Here is a 22,680-nt window from a genome sequence, read left to right on the forward strand (position 1 = left end):
TGCATACCAATGTGATTGTTTACATTGTGTTTCCCTCCATAATATATATGTAATGCTCTCAATCACTCTTTGTCCTTGTCTTTTGTTTTTCTCATATTTATATTTCACCATACTTTCCTGCCAATTCCATTATCGAATATTTCTCAATTCTATTGTGATAGCAAAGTTTAATTGAAATTACAAAATTGTTGTTAATTCACAAAAGAGCATCATTCTGTCAGAAGTGGGATTCGAACCCACACCTCCAGGGGAGACTGCGACCTGAACGCAGCACCTTAGACCGCTCGGCCATCCTGACTGTGGCATGGTGTCACAATAGGATAATTTTAATCCATTCTCAGCAATCGATCCACGTGGTTCGTGTGAAATATACATTCTCATTATTTATCCAGGTGCAGTGTTCGATTTCACTCGGACAACTTCTGTCTTTCTCCGAACACCGCTTTATCTACAACTCTCAGCATGTCCTCCACATTCTACAGTATCCAGGTCGCCACGGCTCGCTCGCCGTGCGTCACTCGACTCGCTCGCCACCTTTGTCTCTCCATTCCCCACGATTACTTCACTTACTCCGCACTCAGCGTCTTTGCACACAGCGACTTCGCACACAGCGTCTTCGCACACAGCGACTTCGCACCCAGCGTCTTACAAACTCTGTCTCTCAAACTCTCTCTCTCAAACTCTCCACACTTCAATTCCGCCTGTTGACTCCAAGCTCTCCAAACTCAAAATCCCGCTCCAATAGGCGACCCCCCAATTTATCCCCGCTATCATTACGCCTTAATTAATTAGTCCGCGTCCCAACGGCACTCCGCGTGATCGTACACCTGCTTCTCGCCAGACTTCCAGACGCCTCTCCGGCCCCGGCAACAGCACCAAACAATCACAGCCTTCCTTCGCTCTCCCAGCTTAATTGTCCCAACATTACCTGCACTGTATTTGCCTTCGTTACAGGCTGACCCAACATGAACCCCAGTGACATTGCCTTCACAACAGGCTGACCCAACATAACCGCACTGTCTCTGTTTCCATGCAATACGCACCTTTCTACTCCACTACACAGGCAAGAAGACTTCCTCATCACAAGTGATTCAAGCAATACAATACCCACCATTTTGAGACAACCTAATTGTCGTTTAGACGGACGCATGATCCTAGAAATAGGGAATTCCAATATTTACTCAGAAACATCCGTGAAGAATAATCATGACCAAGATGCATTTGATCAAGGAAATGCAGTGATTGTTAGTAATGTTTAATTGATGGTAGTGCTGCATCTTATCGCCAAATTTAATCGAAATTGTACTGCTAGTGTCATGCATGGTATGAAGCGTACAATTCGACTTCGTGCAGGGCTGGTCTACGCCCTATGTGAGACAATGGTTCATGGAAAAATATATCACAGAACTGAGTGACAAAATATCATCAAGTTACTTCAAATCCACACCAGAAGGGCAGCACTATCCGACCTGCCCTACAACAGGAAGACAATTGGTCGTATAGTAGTCATAGCAGTGTTATACATTTTCATTTTACATGTTTTTAATGCTGACCCCTTGCATACCAATGTGATTGTTTACATTGTGTTTCCCTCCATAATATATATGTAATGCTCTCAATCACTCTTTGTCCTTGTCTTTTGTTTTTCTCATATTTATATTTCACCATACTTTCCTGCCAATTCCATTATCGAATATTTCTCAATTCTATTGTGATAGCAAAGTTTAATTGAAATTACAAAATTGTTGTTAATTCACAAAAGAGCATCATTCTGTCAGAAGTGGGATTCGAACCCACGCCTCCAGGGGAGACTGCGACCTGAACGCAGCGCCTTAGACCGCTCGGCCATCCTGACTGTGGCATGGTGTCACAATAGGATAATTTTAATCCATTCTCAGCAATCGATCCACGTGGTTCGTGTGAAATATACATCCTCATTATTAATCCAGGTGTAGTGTTCGATGTCACTCGGACAACTTCTGTCTTTCTCCGAACACCGTTTTATCTACAACTCTCAGCATGTCCTCCACATTCTACAGTATCCAGGTCGCCACGGCTCGCTCGCCGTGCTTCATTCGACTCGTTCGCTACCTTTGTCTCTCCATTCGCCACGATTACTTCACTTACTCCGCACTCAGCGTCTTCGCACACAGCAACTTCGCACACAGCGTCTTCGCACACAGCGACTTCGCACACAGCGTCTTACAAACTCTGTCTCTCAAACTCTCTCTATCAAACTCTCCATACTTCAATTCTGCTTGTTACTCGAAGCTCTCCAAACTCAAAATCCCGCTCCAATTGCCGACCCCCCAATGTATCCCCGCTATCATTACGCCTTAATTAATTAGTCCGCGTCCCAACGGCACTCCACTTGATCGTACACCTGCTTCTCGCCAGACTTCCAGACGCCTCTCCGGCCCCGGCAACAGCACCAAACAATCACAGCCTTCCTTGGCTCTCCCAGCTTAATTGTCCCAACATTACCTGCACTGTATTTGCCTTCATTACAGGCTGACCCAACATGAACCCCAATGACATTGCCTTCACAACAGGCTGACCCAACATAAACCGCACTGTCTCTGTTTCCATGCAATACGCACCTTTCTACTCCACTACACAGGCAAGAAGACTTGCTCATCACAAGTGATTCAAGCAAGACAATGCCCACCATTTGTTGACAAACTAGTTGTCGTTTAGACGGACGCATGATCCGAGAAATAGGGAATTCCAATATTTACTCAGAAACATCCGTGAAGAATAATCATAGCCAAGATGCATTTCATCAAGGAAATGCAGTCATTATTGGTAATGTTTAATTGAGGGTAGTGCTGCATCTTATCGCCAAATTTAATCGAAATTGTACTGCTAGTGTCATGCATGGTATGAAGCGTACAATTCGACTTCGTGCAGGGCTGGCCTACGGCCTATGTGAGGCAATGGTTCATGGAAAAATATATCACAGAACTGATTAACAAAATATCATCAAGTTACTTCATATCCACACCAGAAGGGCAGCACTATCTTACCTGCCCTATAACAGGAAGACAATTGGTCGTATAGTAGTTATAGCAGTGTAATATATTTTCATTTTACATGTTTTTAATGCTGACCCCTTGCATACCAACGTGATTTTTTGCATTGTGTTTCCCTCCATAATATATATGTAATGCTCTCAATCACTCTTTGTCCTTGTCTTTTGTTTTTCTCATATTTAAATTTCACCATACTTTCCTGCCAACTTCCATTATCGAATATTTCTCAATTCTATTGTGATAGCAAAGTTTAATTGAAATCACAAAATTGTTGTTAATTCACAAAAGAGCATCATTCTGTCAGAAGTGGGATTCGAACCCACGCCTCCAGGGGAGACTGCGACCTGAACGCAGCGCCTTAGACCGCTCGGCCATCCTGACTGTGGCATGGTGTCACAATAGGATAATTTTAATCCATTCTCAGCAATCGATCCACGTGGTTCGTGTGAAATATACATCCTCATTATTTATCCAGGTGTAGTGTTCGATGTCACTCGGACAACTTCTGTCTTTCTCCGAACACCGTTTTATCTACAACTCTCAGCATGTCCTCCACATTCTACAGTATCCAGGTCGCCACGGCTCGCTCGCCGTGCGTCACTCGACTCGCTCGCCACCTTTGTCTCTCCATTCCCCACGATTACTTCACTTACTCCGCACTCAGCGTCTTCGCACACAGCGACTTCGCACACAGCGTCTTCGCACACAGCGACTTCGCACACAGCGTCTTACAAACTCTGTCTCTCAAACTCTCTCTATCAAACTCTCCACACTTCAATTCTGCCTGTTGACTCCAAGCTCTCCAAACTCAAAATCCCGCTCCAATTGCCGACCCCCCAATTTATCCCCGCTATCATTACGCCTTAATTAATTAGTCCGCGCCCCAACGGCACTCCGCGTGATCGTACACCTGCTTCTCGCCAGACTTCCAGACGCCTCTCTGGCCCCGGCAACAGCACCAAACAATCACAGCCGTCCTTGGCTCTCCCAGCTTAATTGTCCCAACATTACCTGCACTGTATTTGCCTTCGTTACAGGCTGACCCAACATGAACCCCAATGACATTGCCTTCACAACAGGCTGACCCAACATAAACCGCACTGTCTCTGTTTCCATGCAATACGCACCTTTCTACTCCACTACACAGGCAAGAAGACTTCCTCATCACAAGTGATTCAAGCACGAGGAATGATATTGTAGTTCTCTCAGCTGACAAAGGCAATGCTACTGTCATCATGGATAAAATAGAATACAACAACAAAATTAAAGAATTACTCGACGATGGTAGTTATACAAAAATAAAAAGAGATCCCACCAACAGCCTCGTCACACAAACCAACAAAATAATTTCTGATTCAACCGCATTAATTGATCAATCTAAACAGTTTTCGTTGAAACATTCTGCTGCCAGGCCACCAAGATTATACGGCTTACCAAAAATACATAAAGTTGATACACCTCTTCGTCCCATAGTCTCTACTATCAGCTCCCCCACCTACAAACTAGCTCGTTTTTTGTCTGAAATCCTGCGTCCTTTCACTGGAAAGACCACCTCTGCGGTACAAAATTCTACTCACCTGGTATCAACAATCAAGGGTATTTCCCTGTCCCCAGATGACCTGCTTGTCAGTTTTGATGTAGTTTCCTTATTCACCAAGGTTCCTGTACCTGACACCATTGCAATCATTGAAGACTTGGTTCATCAAGGACTAAACACTGAGGTACCCCCCCCTGGTGAGACACTGTTTAACCAATACATACTTCACTTGGAATGGAACTTTCTACAAACAAACTGAGGGCACCCCAATGGGCTCCCCCCTTTCTCCAGTTATAGCTAACATTTTCATGGAGAAATTTGAGACTGACGCCATCCAGACTGCCACTCTGCGCCCAACCTTATGGAAGAGGTACGTGGATGACACTTTTGTCATCTGGCCACATGGCCGGCCTGCTCTAGACCAATTCTTCGACCACATCAATTCCATACACCCAGCCATCAGATTTACCATGGAAGTCGAAATAGATGGCAAGATACCTTTTTTGGATGTCCTAATTAAAAAGAGACCTGATGGTTCAATGAGCCACTCTGTCTACAGGAAAGCTACCCATACGGATGCTTATCTGAAACCGGATTCCCACCACCATCCATCACAGAAGAATTCTCTCATCAAGACTCTGTATCATAGAGCCCAATGCATATCCGACCAGGAACACATAAGCAGTGAACTCAAGCACGTACACCAAGCTCTTAGGGCTAATGGTTACTCCGACTATACAATCCGCAAAGCTATCACTCAAACCATGAAGAAGAACCCTCTTGAGGAGCCTTTCAAAACCATCACTTTACCCTACATTGCTGGGATCACAAAAAAGATCTCCAAAATCTTGAATAAACACAAGATCCAGGTCCGTTTCAACACATTACATTAAATCCGTGATCTGGTTCCATCTGTAAAAGATGTGATTCCGGACATACAATACCCTGGTGTCTACAAACTAAGTTGCCTCTGTGGTAGTAGTTACATTGGAGAAACCAAACGCCATATCTCGGACCGCATTCGTGAACATAAAGCAGACCTTAAACACGGTAGGACCAACACCTCGGCCGTAGCAGATCATTGTTCTAATTCAGTAGGCTCACATGCCATTGACTTTTCCAAGACGGAGGTTCTTTGTAAGCCATCTGGCTTCCATGAGAGATTCGTTCATGAGGCTATCCACATATACAAGCACAGAGACAATTTCAACCGAGAAGATGGATTCTATCTTAGCAATCATTGGAAAGATTTGATAAATCATTTCAGTTCTTGATTGATTGTTCACGCTTACAGTGGCTTTCAGACAGCATACATAAAAACAAATTTCGTCTCCCCCCTCCTCTTTTCAAAAAAGAGATGGACTAGTCCTGGGCAAACTGCCAATCGCTGCGCGTGACGCAAACGTTATTTTTTTTAATAAATAAATAAATATGCCGTTTTAAAAATAAATTTATGCAAACCGACACACCTGATGATGACCGTTTGAGTTATGGTCGAAACGTCGTGAGAATTTTTTCTTGTTTTATATATATTTTGTTATTCTGTTGTTTCTCTTCAACGTGACTTTACCGAAAAAACTAAGAATATGAATTACTGCAGTCACGAAAGCTTTAAATCAAAATTTAATCGCCTCTACGGGGAGGGTTTTCACATAACTTTAAGATCCTTCAACAAACTCCGGGATAAGAAAGCTCAGCTGATCGAGTCTCTCACCTTCCTGAATAGATGCCGCGACTCTGGGGTAATACCAATCGCATTTACACTGACCTCTGCTGCTGTAACTTCTTCTAATGCGAAACGAATTCTTTTCAAAACTAGCTTAGCTCTTATCTCAGAAAAAATCAGACTTATACGCACACAACTAGATCAGTTAGACAAGACACTCTACAAATCACACTTATCATTGACGGCAATAATGTCCACATCGGATTGGGAACATGTAGACAATATGACTGCCTCTTCAGCTGCTACTATGTCGACCAAATGTAAGGAAAACCTGATTTACAAATTTAACCTCCTCTTCAACAAAAGACCGGACCCACACACCAAAAAGGTAGACGTTAATAAAGTCGTAATTAATCGCAGTAACAGTTCTATTTCCGATGGTCTGAAATCCGTTTTAGCTAAAGGTCTAAACTTTGCAGTCACACCTAAACACATACCAGTTAATGATATAATTGCCCAAGTAGACTTTGCTCTCAGGGGCCTGGGTCACATCGCTGCAGACGTAGCAAGATCTGAAATCGCTGCAACCCTCAAAAACGCTAAGATACCAGCTAGCAACCTCAGCAAAGATGAGCGTTTTGAATTATATAAATTAAAAAAGAGGAATGATATTGTAGTTCTCTCAGCTGACAAAGGCAATGCTACTGTCATCATGGATAAAATAGAATACAACAACAAAATTAAAGAATTACTCGACGATGGTAGTTATACAAAAATAAAAAGAGATCCCACCAACAGCCTCGTCACACAAACCAACAAAATAATTTCTGATTCAACCGCATTAATTGATCAATCTAAACAGTTTTCGTTGAAACCTTCTGCTGCCAGGCCACCAAGATTATACGGCTTACCAAAAATACATAAAGTTGATACACCTCTTCGTCCCATAGTCTCTACTATCAGCTCCCCCACCTACAAACTAGCTCGTTTTTTGTCTGAAATCCTGCGTCCTTTCACTGGAAAGACCACCTCTGCGGTACAAAATTCTACTCACCTGGTATCAACAATCAAGGGTATTTCCCTGTCCCCAGATGACCTGCTTGTCAGTTTTGATGTAGTTTCCTTATTCACCAAGGTTCCTGTACCTGACACCATTGCAATCATTGAAGACTTGGTTCATCAAGGACTAAACACTGAGATACCCCCCCTGGTGAGACACTGTTTAACCAATACATACTTCACTTGGAATGGAACTTTCTACAAACAAACTGAGGGCACCCCAATGGGCTCCCCCCTTTCTCCAGTTATAGCTAACATTTTCATGGAGAAATTTGAGACTGACGCCATCCAGACTGCCACTCTGCGCCCAACCTTATGGAAGAGGTACGTGGATGACACTTTTGTCATCTGGCCACATGGCCGGCCTGCTCTATACCAATTCTTCGACCACGTCAATTCCATACACCCAGCCATCAAATTTACCATGGAAGTCGAAATAGATGGCAAGATACCTTTTTTGGATGTCCTAATTAAAAAGAGACCTGATGGTTCAATGAGCCACTTTGTCTACAGGAAAGCTACCCATACGGATGCTTATCTGAAACCGGATTCCCACCACCATCCATCACAGAAGAATTCTCTCATCAAGACTCTGTATCATAGAGCCCAATGCATATCCGACCAGGAACACATAAGCAGTGAACTCAAGCACGTACACCAAGCTCTTAGGGCTAATGGTTACTCCGACTATACAATCCGCAAAGCTATCACTCAAACCATGAAGAAGAACCCTCTTGAGGAGCCTTTCAAAACCATCACTTTACCCTACATTGCTGGGATCACAAAAAAGATCTCCAAAATCTTGAATAAACACAAGATCCAGGTCCGTTTCAACACATTACATAAAATCCGTGATCTGGTTCCGTCTGTAAAAGATGTGATTCCGGACATACAATACCCTGGTGTCTACAAACTAAGTTGCCTCTGTGGTAGTAGTTACATTGGAGAAACCAAACGCCATATCTCAGACCGCATTCGTGAACATAAAGCAGACCTTAAACACGGTAGGACCAACACCTCGGCCGTAGCAGATCATTGTTCTAATTCAGTAGGCTCACATGCCATTGACTTTTCCAAGACGGAGGTTCTTTGTAAGCCATCTGGCTTCCATGAGAGATTCGTTCATGAGGCTATCCACATATACAAACACAGAGACAATTTCAACCGAGAAGATAGATTCTATCTTAGCAATCATTGGAAAGATTTGATAAATCATTTCAGTTCTTGATTGATTGTTCACGCTTACAGTGGCTTTCAGACAGCATACATAAAAACAAATTTCGTCTCCCCCCTCCTCTTTTCAAAAAATAGATGGACTAGTCCTGGGCAAACTGCCAATCGCTGCGCGTGACGCAAACGTTATTTTTTTTATAAATAAATAAATATGCCGTTTTTAAAATTAATTTATGCAAACCGACACACCTGATGATGACCGTTTGAGTTATGGTCGAAACGTCATGAGAATTTTTTCTTGTTTTATATATATTTTGTTATTCTGTTGTTTCTCTTCAACGTGACTTTACCGAAAAAACTAAGAATATGAATTACTGCAGTCACGAAAGCTTTAAATCAAAATTTAATCGCCTCTACGGGGAGGGTTTTCACATAACTTTAAGATCCTTCAACAAACTCCGGGATAAGAAAGCTCAGCTGATCGAGTCTCTCACCTTCCTGAATAGATGCCGCGACTCTGGGGTAATACCAATCGCATTTACACTGACCTCTGCTGCTGTAACTTCTTCTAATGCGAAACGAATTCTTTTCAAAACTAGCTTAGCTCTTATCTCAGAAAAAATCAGACTTATACGCACACAACTAGATCAGTTAGACAAGACACTCTACAAATCACACTTATCATTGACGGCAATAATGTCCACATCGGATTGGGAACATGTAGACAATATGACTGCCTCTTCAGCTGCTACTATGTCGACCAAATGTAAGGAAAACCTGATTTACAAATTTAACCTCCTCTTCAACAAAAGACCGGACCCACACACCAAAAAGGTAGACGTTAATAAAGTCGTAATTAATCGCAGTAACAGTTCTATTTCCGATGGTCTGAAATCCGTTTTAGCTAAAGGTCTAAACTTTGCAGTCACACCTAAACACATACCAGTTAATGATATAATTGCCCAAGTAGACGTTGCTCTCAGGGGCCTGGGTCACATCGCTGCAGACGTAGCAAGATCTGAAATCGCTGCAACCCTCAAAAACGCTAAGATACCAGCTAGCAACCTCAGCAAAGATGAGCGTTTTGAATTATATAAATTAAAAAAGAGGAATGATATTGTAGTTCTCTCAGCTGACAAAGGCAATGCTACTGTCATCATGGATAAAATAGAATACAACAACAAAATTAAAGAATTACTCGACGATGGTAGTTATACAAAAATAAAAAGAGATCCCACCAACAGCCTCGTCACACAAACCAACAAAATAATTTCTGATTCAACCGCATTAATTGATCAATCTAAACAGTTTTCGTTGAAACCTTCTGCTGCCAGGCCACCAAGATTATACGGCTTACCAAAAATACATAAAGTTGATACACCTCTTCGTCCCATAGTCTCTACTATCAGCTCCCCCACCTACAAACTAGCTCGTTTTTTGTCTGAAATCCTGCGTCCTTTCACTGGAAAGACCACCTCTGCGGTACAAAATTCTACTCACCTGGTATCAACAATCAAGGGTATTTCCCTGTCCCCAGACGACCTGCTTGTCAGTTTTGATGTAGTTTCCTTATTCACCAAGGTTCCTGTACCTGACACCATTGCAATCATTGAAGACTTGGTTCATCAAGGACTAAACACTGAGGTACCCCCCCTGGTGAGACACTGTTTAACCAATACATACTTCACTTGGAATGGAACTTTCTACAAACAAACTGAGGGCACCCCAATGGGCTCCCCCCTTTCTCCAGTTATAGCTAACATTTTCATGGAGAAATTTGAGACTGACGCCATCCAGACTGCCACTCTGCGCCCAACCTTATGGAAGAGGTACGTGGATGACACTTTTGTCATCTGGCCACATGGCCGGCCTGCTCTAGACCAATTCTTCGACCACATCAATTCCATACACCCAGCCATCAGATTTACCATGGAAGTCGAAATAGATGGCAAGATACCTTTTTTGGATGTCCTAGTTGAAAAAAGAGACCTGATGGTTCAATGAGCCACTCTGTCTACAGGAAAGCTACCCATACGGATGCTTATCTGAAACCGGATTCCCACCACCATCCATCACAGAAGAATTCTCTCATCAAGACTCTGTATCATAGAGCCCAATGCATATCCGACCAGGAACACATAAGCAGTGAACTCAAGCACGTACACCAAGCTCTTAGGGCTAATGGTTACTCCGACTATACAATCCGCAAAGCTATCACTCAAACCATGAAGAAGAACCCTCTTGAGGAGCCTTTCAAAACCATCACTTTACCCTACATTGCTGGGATCACAAAAAAGATCTCCAAAATCTTGAATAAACACAAGATCCAGGTCCGTTTCAACACATTACATAAAATCCGTGATCTGGTTCCGTCTGTAAAAGATGTGATTCCGGACATACAATACCCTGGTGTCTACAAACTAAGTTGCCTCTGTGGTAGTAGTTACATTGGAGAAACCAAACGCCATATCTCGGACCGCATTCGTGAACATAAAGCAGACCTTAAACACGGTAGGACCAACACCTCGGCCGTAGCAGATCATTGTTCTAATTCAGTAGGCTCACATGCCATTGACTTTTCCAAGACGGAGGTTCTTTGTAAGCCATCTGGCTTCCATGAGAGATTCGTTCATGAGGCTATCCACATATACAAGCACAGAGACAATTTCAACCGAGAAGATGGATTCTATCTTAGCAATCATTGGAAAGATTTGATAAATCATTTCAGTTCTTGATTGATTGTTCACGCTTACAGTGGCTTTCAGACAGCATACATAAAAACAAATTTCGTCTCCCCCCTCCTCTTTTCAAAAAATAGATGGACTAGTCCTGGGCAAACTGCCAATCGCTGCGCGTGACGCAAACGTTATTTTTTTTTATAAATAAATAAATATGCCGTTTTTAAAATAAATTTATGCAAACCGACACACCTGATGATGACCGTTTGAGTTATGGTCGAAACGTCGTGAGAATTTTTTATTGTTTTATATATATTTTGTTATTCTGTTGTTTCTCTTCAACGTGACTTTACCGAAAAAACTAAGAATATGAATTACTGCAGTCACGAAAGCTTTAAATCAAAATTTAATCGCCTCTACGGGGAGGGTTTTCACATAACTTTAAGATCCTTCAACAAACTCCGGGATAAGAAAGCTCAGCTGATCGAGTCTCTCACATTCCTGAAGAGATGCCGCGACTCTGGGGTAATACCAATCGCATTTACACTGACCTCTGCTGCTGTAACTTCTTCTAATGCGAAACGAATTCTTTTCAAAACTAGCTTAGCTCTTATCTCAGAAAAAATCAGACTTATACGCACACAACTAGATCAGTTAGACAAGACACTCTACAAATCACACTTATCATTGACGGCAATAATGTCCACATCGGATTGGGAACATGTAGACAATATGACTGCCTCTTCAGCTGCTACTATGTCGACCAAATGTAAGGAAAACCTGATTTCCAAATTTAACCTCCTCTTCAACAAAAGACCGGACCCACACACCAAAAAGGTAGACGTTAATAAAGTCGTAATTAATCGCAGTAACAGTTCTATTTCCGATGGTCTGAAATCCGTTTTAGCTAAAGGTCTAAACTTTGCAGTCACACCTAAACACATACCAGTTAATGATATAATTGCCCAAGTAGACGTTGCTCTCAGGGGCCTGGGTCACATCGCTGCAGACGTAGCAAGATCTGAAATCGCTGCAACCCTCAAAAACGCTAAGATACCAGCTAGCAACCTCAGCAAAGATGAGCGTTTTGAATTATATAAATTAAAAAAGAGGAATGATATTGTAGTTCTCTCAGCTGACAAAGGAAATGCTACTGTCATCATGGATAAAATAGAATACAACAACAAAATTAAAGAATTACTCGACGATGGTAGTTATACAAAAATAAAAAGAGATCCCACCAACAGCCTCGTCACACAAACCAACAAAATAAGTTCTGATTCAACCGCATTAATTGATCAATCTAAACAGTTTTCGTTGAAACCTTCTGCTGCCAGGCCACCAAGATTATACGGCTTACCAAAAATACATAAAGTTGATACACCTCTTCGTCCCATAGTCTCTACTATCAGCTCCCCCACCTACAAACTAGCTCGTTTTTTGTCTGAAATCCTGCGTCCTTTCACTGGAAAGACCACCTCTGCGGTACAAAATTCTACTCACCTGGTATCAACAATCAAGGGTATTTCCCTGTCCCCAGACGACCTGCTTGTCAGTTTTGATGTAGTTTCCTTATTCACCAAGGTTCCTGTACCTGACACCATTGCAATCATTGAAGACTTGGTTCATCAAGGACTAAACACTGAGGTACCCCCCCCTGGTGAGACACTGTTTAACCAATACATACTTCACTTGGAATGGAACTTTCTACAAACAAACTGAGGGCACCCCAATGGGCTCCCCCCTTTCTCCAGTTATAGCTAACATTTTCATGGAGAAATTTGAGACTGACGCCATCCAGACTGCCACTCTGCGCCCAACCTTATGGAAGAGGTACGTGGATGACACTTTTGTCATCTGGCCACATGGCCGGCCTGCTCTAGACCAATTCTTCGACCACATCAATTCCATACACCCAGCCATCAGATTTACCATGGAAGTCGAAATAGATGGCAAGATACCTTTTTTGGATGTCCTAATTAAAAAGAGACCTGATGGTTCAATGAGCCACTCTGTCTACAGGAAAGCTACCCATACGGATGCTTATCTGAAACCGGATTCCCACCACCATCCATCACAGAAGAATTCTCTCATCAAGACTCTGTATCATAGAGCCCAATGCATATCCGACCAGGAACACATAAGCAGTGAACTCAAGCACGTACACCAAGCTCTTAGGGCTAATGGTTACTCCGACTATACAATCCGCAAAGCTATCACTCAAACCATGAAGAAGAACCCTCTTGAGGAGCCTTTCAAAACCATCACTTTACCCTACATTGCTGGGATCACAAAAAAGATCTCCAAAATCTTGAATAAACACAAGATCCAGGTCCGTTTCAACACATTACATAAAATCCGTGATCTGGTTCCGTCTGTAAAAGATGTGATTCCGGACATACAATACCCTGGTGTCTACAAACTAAGTTGCCTCTGTGGTAGTAGTTACATTGGAGAAACCAAACGCCATATCTCGGACCGCATTCGTGAACATAAAGCAGACCTTAAACACGGTAGGACCAACACCTCGGCCGTAGCAGATCATTGTTCTAATTCAGTAGGCTCACATGCCATTGACTTTTCCAAGACGGAGGTTCTTTGTAAGCCATCTGGCTTCCATGAGAGATTCGTTCATGAGGCTATCCACATATACAAGCACAGAGACAATTTCAACCGAGAAGATGGATTCTATCTTAGCAATCATTGGAAAGATTTGATAAATCATTTCAGTTCTTGATTGATTGTTCACGCTTACAGTGGCTTTCAGACAGCATACATAAAAACAAATTTCGTCTCCCCCCTCCTCTTTTCAAAAAATAGATGGACTAGTCCTGGGCAAACTGCCAATCGCTGCGCGTGACGCAAACGTTATTTTATATATATATATATATAAATAAATATGCCGTTTTTAAAATAAATTTATGCAAACCGACACACCTGATGATGACCGTTTGAGTTATGGTCGAAACGTCGTGAGAATTTTTTATTGTTTTATATATATTTTGTTATTCTGTTGTTTCTCTTCAACGTGACTTTACCGAAAAAACTAAGAATATGAATTACTGCAGTCACGAAAGCTTTAAATCAAAATTTAATCGCCTCTACGGGGAGGGTTTTCACATAACTTTAAGATCCTTCAACAAACTCTGGGATAAGAAAGCTCAGCTGATCGAGTCTCTCACCTTCCTGAAGAGATGCCGCGACTCTGGGGTAATACCAATCGCATTTACACTGACCTCTGCTGCTGTAACTTCTTCTAATGTGAAACGAATTCTTTTCAAAACTAGCTTAGCTCTTATCTCAGAAAAAATCAGACTTATACGCACACAACTAGATCAGTTAGACAAGACACTCTACAAATCACACTTGTCATTGACGGCAATAATGTCCACATCGGATTGGGAACATGTAGACAATATGACTGCCTCTTCAGCTGCTACTATGTCGACCAAATGTAAGGAAAACCTGATTTCCAAATTTAACCTCCTCTTCAACAAAAGACCGGACCCACACACTAAAAAGGTAGATGTTAATAAAGTCGTAATTAATCGCAGTAACAGTTCTATTCCCGATGGTCTGAAATCCGTTTTAGCTAAAGGTCTAAACTTTGCAGTCACACCTAAACACATACCAGTTAATGATATAATTGCCCAAGTAGACGTTGCTCTCAGGGGCCTGGGTCACATCGCTGCAGACGTAGCAAGATCTGAAATCGCTGCAACCCTCAAAAACGCTAAGATACCAGCTAGCAACCTCAGCAAAGATGAGCGTTTTGAATTATATAAATTAAAAAAGAGGAATGATATTGTAGTTCTCTCAGCTGACAAAGGAAATGCTACTGTCATCATGGATAAAATAGAATACAACAACAAAATTAAAGAATTACTCGACGATGGTAGTTATACAAAAATAAAAAGAGATCCCACCAACAGCCTCGTCACACAAACCAACAAAATAATTTCTGATTCAACCGCATTAATTGATCAATCTAAACAGTTTTCGTTGAAACCTTCTGCTGCCAGGCCACCAAGATTATACGGCTTACCAAAAATACATAAAGTTGATACACCTCTTCGTCCCATAGTCTCTACTATCAGCTCCCCCACCTACAAACTAGCTCGTTTTTTGTCTGAAATCCTGCGTCCTTTCACTGGAAAGACCACCTCTGCGGTACAAAATTCTACTCACCTGGTATCAACAATCAAGGGTATTTCCCTGTCCCCAGACGACCTGCTTGTCAGTTTTGATGTAGTTTCCTTATTCACCAAGGTTCCTGTACCTGACACCATTGCAATCATTGAAGACTTGGTTCATCAAGGACTAAACACTGAGGTACCCCCCCTGGTGAGACACTGTTTAACCAATACATACTTCACTTGGAATGGAACTTTCTACAAACAAACTGAGGGCACCCCAATGGGCTCCCCCCTTTCTCCAGTTATAGCTAACATTTTCATGGAGAAATTTGAGACTGACGCCATCCAGACTGCCACTCTGCGCCCAACCTTATGGAAGAGGTACGTGGATGACACTTTTGTCATCTGGCCACATGGCCGGCCTGCTCTAGACCAATTCTTCGACCACATCAATTCCATACACCCAGCCATCAGATTTACCATGGAAGTCGAAATAGATGGCAAGATACCTTTTTTGGATGTCCTAATTAAAAAGAGACCTGATGGTTCAATGAGCCACTCTGTCTACAGGAAAGCTACCCATACGGATGCTTATCTGAAACCGGATTCCCACCACCATCCATCACAGAAGAATTCTCTCATCAAGACTCTGTATCATAGAGCCCAATGCATATCCGACCAGGAACACATAAGCAGTGAACTCAAGCACGTACACCAAGCTCTTAGGGCTAATGGTTACTCCGACTATACAATCCGCAAAGCTATCCCTCAAACCATGAAGAAGAACCCTCTTGAGGAGCCTTTCAAAACCATCACTTTACCCTACATTGCTGGGATCACAAAAAAGATCTCCAAAATCTTGAATAAACACAAGATCCAGGTCCGTTTCAACACATTACATAAAATCCGTGATCTGGTTCCGTCTGTAAAAGATGTGATTCCGGACATACAATACCCTGGTGTCTACAAACTAAGTTGCCTCTGTGGTAGTAGTTACATTAGAGAAACCAAACGCCATATCTCGGACCGCATTCGTGAACATAAAGCAGACCTTAAACACGGTAGGACCAACACCTCGGCCGTAGCAGATCATTGTTCTAATTCAGTAGGCTCACATGCCATTGACTTTTCCAAGACGGAGGTTCTTTGTAAGCCATCTGGCTTCCATGAGAGATTCGTTCATGAGGCTATCCACATATACAAGCACAGAGACAATTTCAACCGAGAAGATGGATTCTATCTTAGCAATCATTGGAAAGATTTGATAAATCATTTCAGTTCTTGATTGATTGTTCACGCTTACAGTGGCTTTCAGACAGCATACATAAAAACAAATTTCGTCTCCCCCCTCCTCTTTTCAAAAAATAGATGGACTAGTCCTGGGCAAACTGCCAATCGCTGCGCGTGACGCAAACGTTATTTTTTTTATAAATAAATAAATATGCCGTTTTAAAAATAAATTTATGCAAACCGACACACCTGATGATGACCGTTTGAGTTATGGTCGAAACGTCGTGAGAATTTTTTATTGTTTTATATATATTTTGTTATTCTGTTGTTTCTCTTCAACGTGACTTTACCGAAAAAACTAGGAATAAGAGGATCCTTCTTCATGACTGGAGTGATGGCTTTGCGGATTGTGTAGTCGGAGTAGCCATTAGCCCTGAGAGCCTGGTGTACGTGCTTGAGTTCACTGGTAATGTGTTCCTGGTCGGAAATGCATTGGGCTCTATGGTATAGAGTCTTGATGAGGGAGTTCTTCTGGGATGGATGGTGGTGGGAATCCGGTTTCAAGTAAGCATCTGTATGGGTAGCTTTCCTGTAGACAGAGTGGCTCATTGAACCATCATGTCTCCATTTAATTAAGACATCCAAAAAGGGTAGTTTGCCATCTTTTTCGACCTCCATGGTAAATCTGATGGCTGGGTGTATGGAATTGATGTGGTCGCGGAATTGGTCTAGAGCAGGCTGGCCATGTGGCCAGATGACAAACGTGTCATCAACGTACCTCTTCCATAAGGTCGGGCGTAGAGTGGCAGTCTGGATGGCGTCAGTTTCAAATTTTTCCATGAATACGTTGGCTACAACCGGAGATAGGGGGGAGCCCATTGGGGTGCCCTCAGTTTGTTTGTAGAAAGTTCCATTCCAGGTGAAGTATGTGTTGGTTAAGCAATGTCTCACCAGGGGGGGTACATCAGTATGCAGTCCTTGATGAACCAGGTCTTCAATGATAGTGATGGTGTCAGGTACCGGGACTTTGGTGAACAAGGACACCACATCAAAACTGACAAGCAGGTCGTTTGGGGACAGGGAAATGTCTTTGATTGTCGATACCAGGTGAGTAGAATTTAGTACCGCAGAGGTGGTTTTTCCAGTGAAAGGTCGCAGTATATCAGCCAGAAAACGTGCCAGTTTGTAGGTGGGGGAGCTGATAGTAGAGACGATGGGACGAAGGGGTGTATCTTCTTTGTGTATCTTTGGAAGGCCATATAATCTTGGTGGTCTGGCAGCAGAGGGTTTCAACGAGAACTGTTTGATCTCATCAATTAATGCTGTTGAATCAGAGATAATTTTGTTAGTTTTGGTGACCAGGCTGTTGGTGGGATCTCTTTTTATTTTTGTATAGCTGCCATCGTTGAGTAGTTCTTGAATTTTGTTGTTATATTCTGTTTTGTCCATGATGACAGTGGCATTGCCTTTGTCGGCTGAGAGAACGACAATATCATCCCTCTTTTTTAATTGAGATAATTCAAAACGTTCGTCTTTCCTGATGTTGCTGGGTGGCAACTTAGCGTTTTTGAGGGTTGCAGCGATTTCAGATCTTGCTACGTCTGCAGAGATGTGACTCAAGCCCTTGAGTGCAACGTCGACATGGGCAATGATATCATTAACCGGTAAGTGTCTCGGTGTGACAGCAAAGTTTAGACCTTTAGCTAAAACGGATTTCAGACCATCAGAAATGGAACTGTTACTGCGATTAATTACGACTTTGTTGACGTCTATCTTTTCGGTGTGTGGATCCGATTTTTTGCTGGAGAGGTGATTGAATTTGGAAATCAAATTGTCCCTACATTTGTTCGATATAGTGGCAGCCGAAGAGGTAGTCATATTGTCTACATGTTCCCAATCCGATGTAGACATTGTCGCTGTCAATTTTAAGTGTGATTTGTAGAGTGTCTTGTCTAACTGATCGAGTTCGGTGCGTGTAAGTCTGATTTTTTCCGAGATAAGAGCGAAGCTAGTTCTAGCTAGAATTCGTTTTGCATTGAGAGAAGTTGCAACAGCAGAGGTTAGTGTAAATGCGGTTGGTATTACCTTAGAGTCGCGGCATCTCTTCAGAAAGGTGAGAGACTCGATTAGTTGAGCCTTCTTATCCCGAAGTCTGTTGAATGATCTTAAGGATGTGTGGAATCCCTCCCCGTACAGGCAGTTAAATTTCGATTTAAAGCTTTCGTGACTGCAATGATTCATCTTCTTTGGTTCTTTCGGTAAAGTCACGTAGAATGAGAATAAAATAATAAATTGATAAAATAAAATAACACAATAATATTCTCACGACGTTTCGGCCACAACACAAGCGGCCTTCATCAGGTGAAGGGGGCGAGACTGTCTGGTAGGACAGCGCTGGAGTGAGAGAGCCACGTTCAGATCACGGCTTTTAAGCTGTGTGAGAGGAACAAAGAGCCTTGACAAAGGAATTAGCATAAAATTTAGCATTGAAATGGCTGAATGGTTAGCTTGTGACTGGTCACAGAAATAGCTATGTTAAAAGTTAAAGCATACACATCCGCAGAGGCACCCATTGTTAAAAGAAATTAGCATAGAATTTAGCATTGAAATAGCTAAGTTAAGGCATACACATCCGCAGAGGCACCCCTTGACAATGGAATTAGCATAGAATTTAGCATTGAAATAGCTGAGTGATTCGCTTGTAACTGCTACAGAAATAGCTACGTTGAAGTCAGAGCATACACATTCACCGAGGCACTTAGTACAAATCAAACAGGAGAATTTTGCATTGAAATAACTAGGCGAATTTAGCATTGAAATAACTGAGTGATTTGCTAGTGACTGGTCACAGAAATGACTACACATCTGAGCTATTCACAGTACTATATAGTGAACCAATAAAAACTAAAATATAAATTACCTTCATGTTATCAATAAACTCTGTATTCTCCAATCAGCTAAGCTACCAACAATAAGTCGTTATATATCACAATGCTATATGGCGAAAAAATGGGTGGATTCTTACCCTCAAATTTCCGCACCACGGATAGCTACGGGCCCCGTTCAGACGGACGAGTTCGTCCATGGTCGGAACAGAGGAGGGGGAGAGAGACAGCTGCGAGGCCCTAGTATACTCCATGTTGTAAACCATACCATTAACCGTGGTGTGAGAGGTATTAAGAGGCAATGCTGGCGAAAGAGCTGCGGTCTGAAGGTCATCGTAAAAATGCAATTAATTAAGAACAGAAATGATTTAACACATCTTTCCAGTGGTTACTAAGCCTGAATCCATCTTCTCGGTTGAAATTGTCTCTGTGCTTGTATATGTGAATGGCCTCATGAACGAATCTCTCATGGTAGCCGGTTGGTTTGCAAAGAACCTCCGTCTTGGAGAAGTCAATGTCATGTGAGCCCACTGAATTGTAACAGTGATCTGCCACGGCAGAGGAGTTCGTCCTACCGTGTTTCAAGTCTGCTTTATGTTCGCGGATGCGGTCCGAGATATGTCTTTTGGTTTCTCCAATGTAGCTACTACCACAGAGGCACTTTAGTTTGTAAACGCCCGGGTACTGTATGTCTGGAAGAGCATCTTTTACAGATGGAACTAAATCACGGATTTTGTGTACTGTGTTGAATCGGACCTGGATCTTGTGTTTATTCAGGATTTTGGAGATCTTTGTAGTGACCCCTGCAATGTAGGGTAAGGTGATGGTTTTGAGTGGCTCCACAAGAGGATCCTTCTTCATGACTGGAGTGATGGCTTTGCGGATTGTGTAGTCGGAGTAGCCATTAGCCCTGAGAGCCTGGTGTACGTGCTTGAGTTCACTGGTAATGTGTTCCTGGTCGGAAATGGATTGGGCTCTATGGTATAGAGTCTTGATGAGGGAGTTCTTCTGGGATGGATGGTGGTGGGAATCCGGTTTCAAGTAAGCATCTGTATGGGTAGCTTTCCTGTAGACAGAGTGGCTCATTGAACCATCATGTCTAGTTATTTCAATGCTAAATTCTCCTGTTTGATTTGTACTAAGTGCCTCGGTGAATGTGTATGCTCTGACTTCAACGTAGCTATTTCTGTAGCAGTTACAAGCGAATCACTCAGCTATTTCAATGCTAAATTCTATGCTAATTCCATTGTCAAGGGGTGCCTCTGCGGATGTGTATGCCTTAACTTAGCTATTTCAATGCTAAATTCTATGCTAATTTCTTTTAACAATGGGTGCCTCTGCGGATGTGTATGCTTTAACTTTTAACATAGCTATTTCTGTGACCAGTCACAAGCTAATCATTCAGCCATTTCAATGCTAAATTTTATGCTAATTCCTTTGTCAAGGCTCTTTGTTCCTCTCACACAGCTTAAAAGCCGTGATCTGAACGTGGCTCTCTCACTCCAGCGCTGTCCTACCAGACAGTCTCGCCCCCTTCACCTGATGAAGGCCGCTTGTGTTGTGGCCGAAACGTCGTGAGAATATTATTGTGTTATTTTATTTTATCAATTTATTATTTTATTCTCATTCTACGTGACTTTACCGAAAGAACCAAAGAAGACAACTAGTTTGTCAAAAAATGGTAGGTATTGTCTTGCTTGAATCACTTGTGATGAGGAAGTCTTCTTGCCTGTGTAGTGGAGTAGAAAGGTGCGTATTGCATGGAAACAGAGACAGTGCGGTTTATGTTGGGTCAGCCTGTTGTGAAGGCAATGTCATTGGGGTTCATGTTGGGTCAGCCTGTAACGAAGGCAAATACAGTGCAGGTAATGTTGGGACAATTAAGCTGGGAGAGCCAAGGACGGCTATGATTGTTTGGTGCTGTTGCCGGGGCCGGAGAGGCATCTGGAAGTCTGGCGAGAATCAGGTGTACGATCACGTGGAGTGCCGTTGGGACGCGGACTAATTAATTAAGGCGTAATGATAGCGGGGATACATTGGGGCGTCGGCAATTGGAGTGGGATTTTGAGTTTGGAGAGCTTGGAGTAACAGGCAGAATTCAAGTGTGGAGAGTTTGAGAGAGAGAGTTTGAGAGACAGAGTTTGTAAGACGCTGTGTGCGAAGTCGCTGTGTGCGATGACGCTGAGTGCGGAGTAAGTGAAGTAATCGTGGGGAATGGAGAGACAAAGGTGGCGAACGAGTCGAGTGAAGCACAGCGAGCGAGCCGTGGCGACCTGGATACTGTAGAATGTGGAGGACATGCTGAGAGTTGTAGATAAAGCGGTGTTCGGAGAAAGACAGAAGTTGTCCGAGTAACATCGAACACGACACCTGGATAAATAATGAGAATGTATATTTCACACGAACCACGTGGATCGATTGCTGAGAATGGATTAAAATTATCCTATTGTGACACCATGCCACAGTTAGGATGACCGAGCGGTCTAAGGCGCTGCGTTCAGGTCGCAGTCTCCCATGGAGGCGTGGGTTCGAATCCCACTTCTGACAGAATGATGCTCTTTTGTGAATTAACAACAATTTTGTAATTTCAATTAAACTTTGCTATCACAATAGAATTGAAAAATATTCGATAATGGAATTGGCAGGAAAGTATGGTGAAATATAAATATGAGAAAAACAAAAGACACGCACAAAGAGTGATTGAGAGCATTACATATATTATGGAGGGAAACACAATGCAAAAAATCACGTTGGTATGCAAGGGACCGGCATTAAAAACATGTAAAATGAAAATTTATAACATGGCTATGACTACTATACGACCAATTGTCTTCCTGTTATAGGGCAGGTAAGATAGTGCTGCCCTTCTGGTGTGGATATGAAGTAACTTGATGATATTTTGTTAATCAGTTCTGTGATATATTTTTCCATGAACCATTGTCTCACATATGCTGTAGGCCAGCCCTGCACGAAGTCGAATTGTACGCTTCATACCATGCATGACACTAGCAGTACAATTTCGATTAAATTTGGCGATAAGACGCAGCACTACCCTCACTTAAACATTACTCATAATCACTGCATTTCCTTGATGAAATGCATCTTGGCTATGATTATTCTTCACGGATGTTTCTGAGTAAATATTAGAATTCCCTATTTTTCGGATCATGCGTCCGTCTAAACGACAACTAGTTTGTCAACAAATGGTGGGTATTGTCTTGCTTGAATCACGTGTGATGAGGAAGTCTTCTTGCCTGTGTAGTGGAGTAGAAAGGTGCGTATTG

The 22,680-nt window shown here is 42.4% G+C and overlaps 3 non-coding genes across 3 annotated transcripts; all 3 read right to left on the minus strand.

Annotated features, from left to right (window-relative positions):
- Nucleotides 1-215: 215 nt before the first annotated feature.
- TRNAL-CAG (transfer RNA leucine (anticodon CAG)) lies at nucleotides 216-298 on the minus strand. Its single transcript has one exon. It is a non-coding gene; the product is annotated as a tRNA-Leu (tRNA).
- Nucleotides 299-1,772: 1,474 nt separating this feature from the next.
- Nucleotides 1,773-1,855, minus strand: TRNAL-CAG (transfer RNA leucine (anticodon CAG)). Its single transcript has one exon. It is a non-coding gene; the product is annotated as a tRNA-Leu (tRNA).
- A 1,475-nt stretch (nucleotides 1,856-3,330) lies between these two features.
- Nucleotides 3,331-3,413, minus strand: TRNAL-CAG (transfer RNA leucine (anticodon CAG)). The gene has a single exon. It is a non-coding gene; the product is annotated as a tRNA-Leu (tRNA).
- Nucleotides 3,414-22,680: the final 19,267 nt, after the last annotated feature.

The sequence above is a fragment of the Petromyzon marinus genome, chromosome 35 (genome assembly GCF_048934315.1).
Source record: "Petromyzon marinus isolate PM22_M1 ecotype Great Lakes invasive population chromosome 35, UKy_Petmar_22M1.pri1.0, whole genome shotgun sequence".
Classification (NCBI taxonomy): Eukaryota; Metazoa; Chordata; class Hyperoartia; order Petromyzontiformes; family Petromyzontidae; genus Petromyzon; species Petromyzon marinus.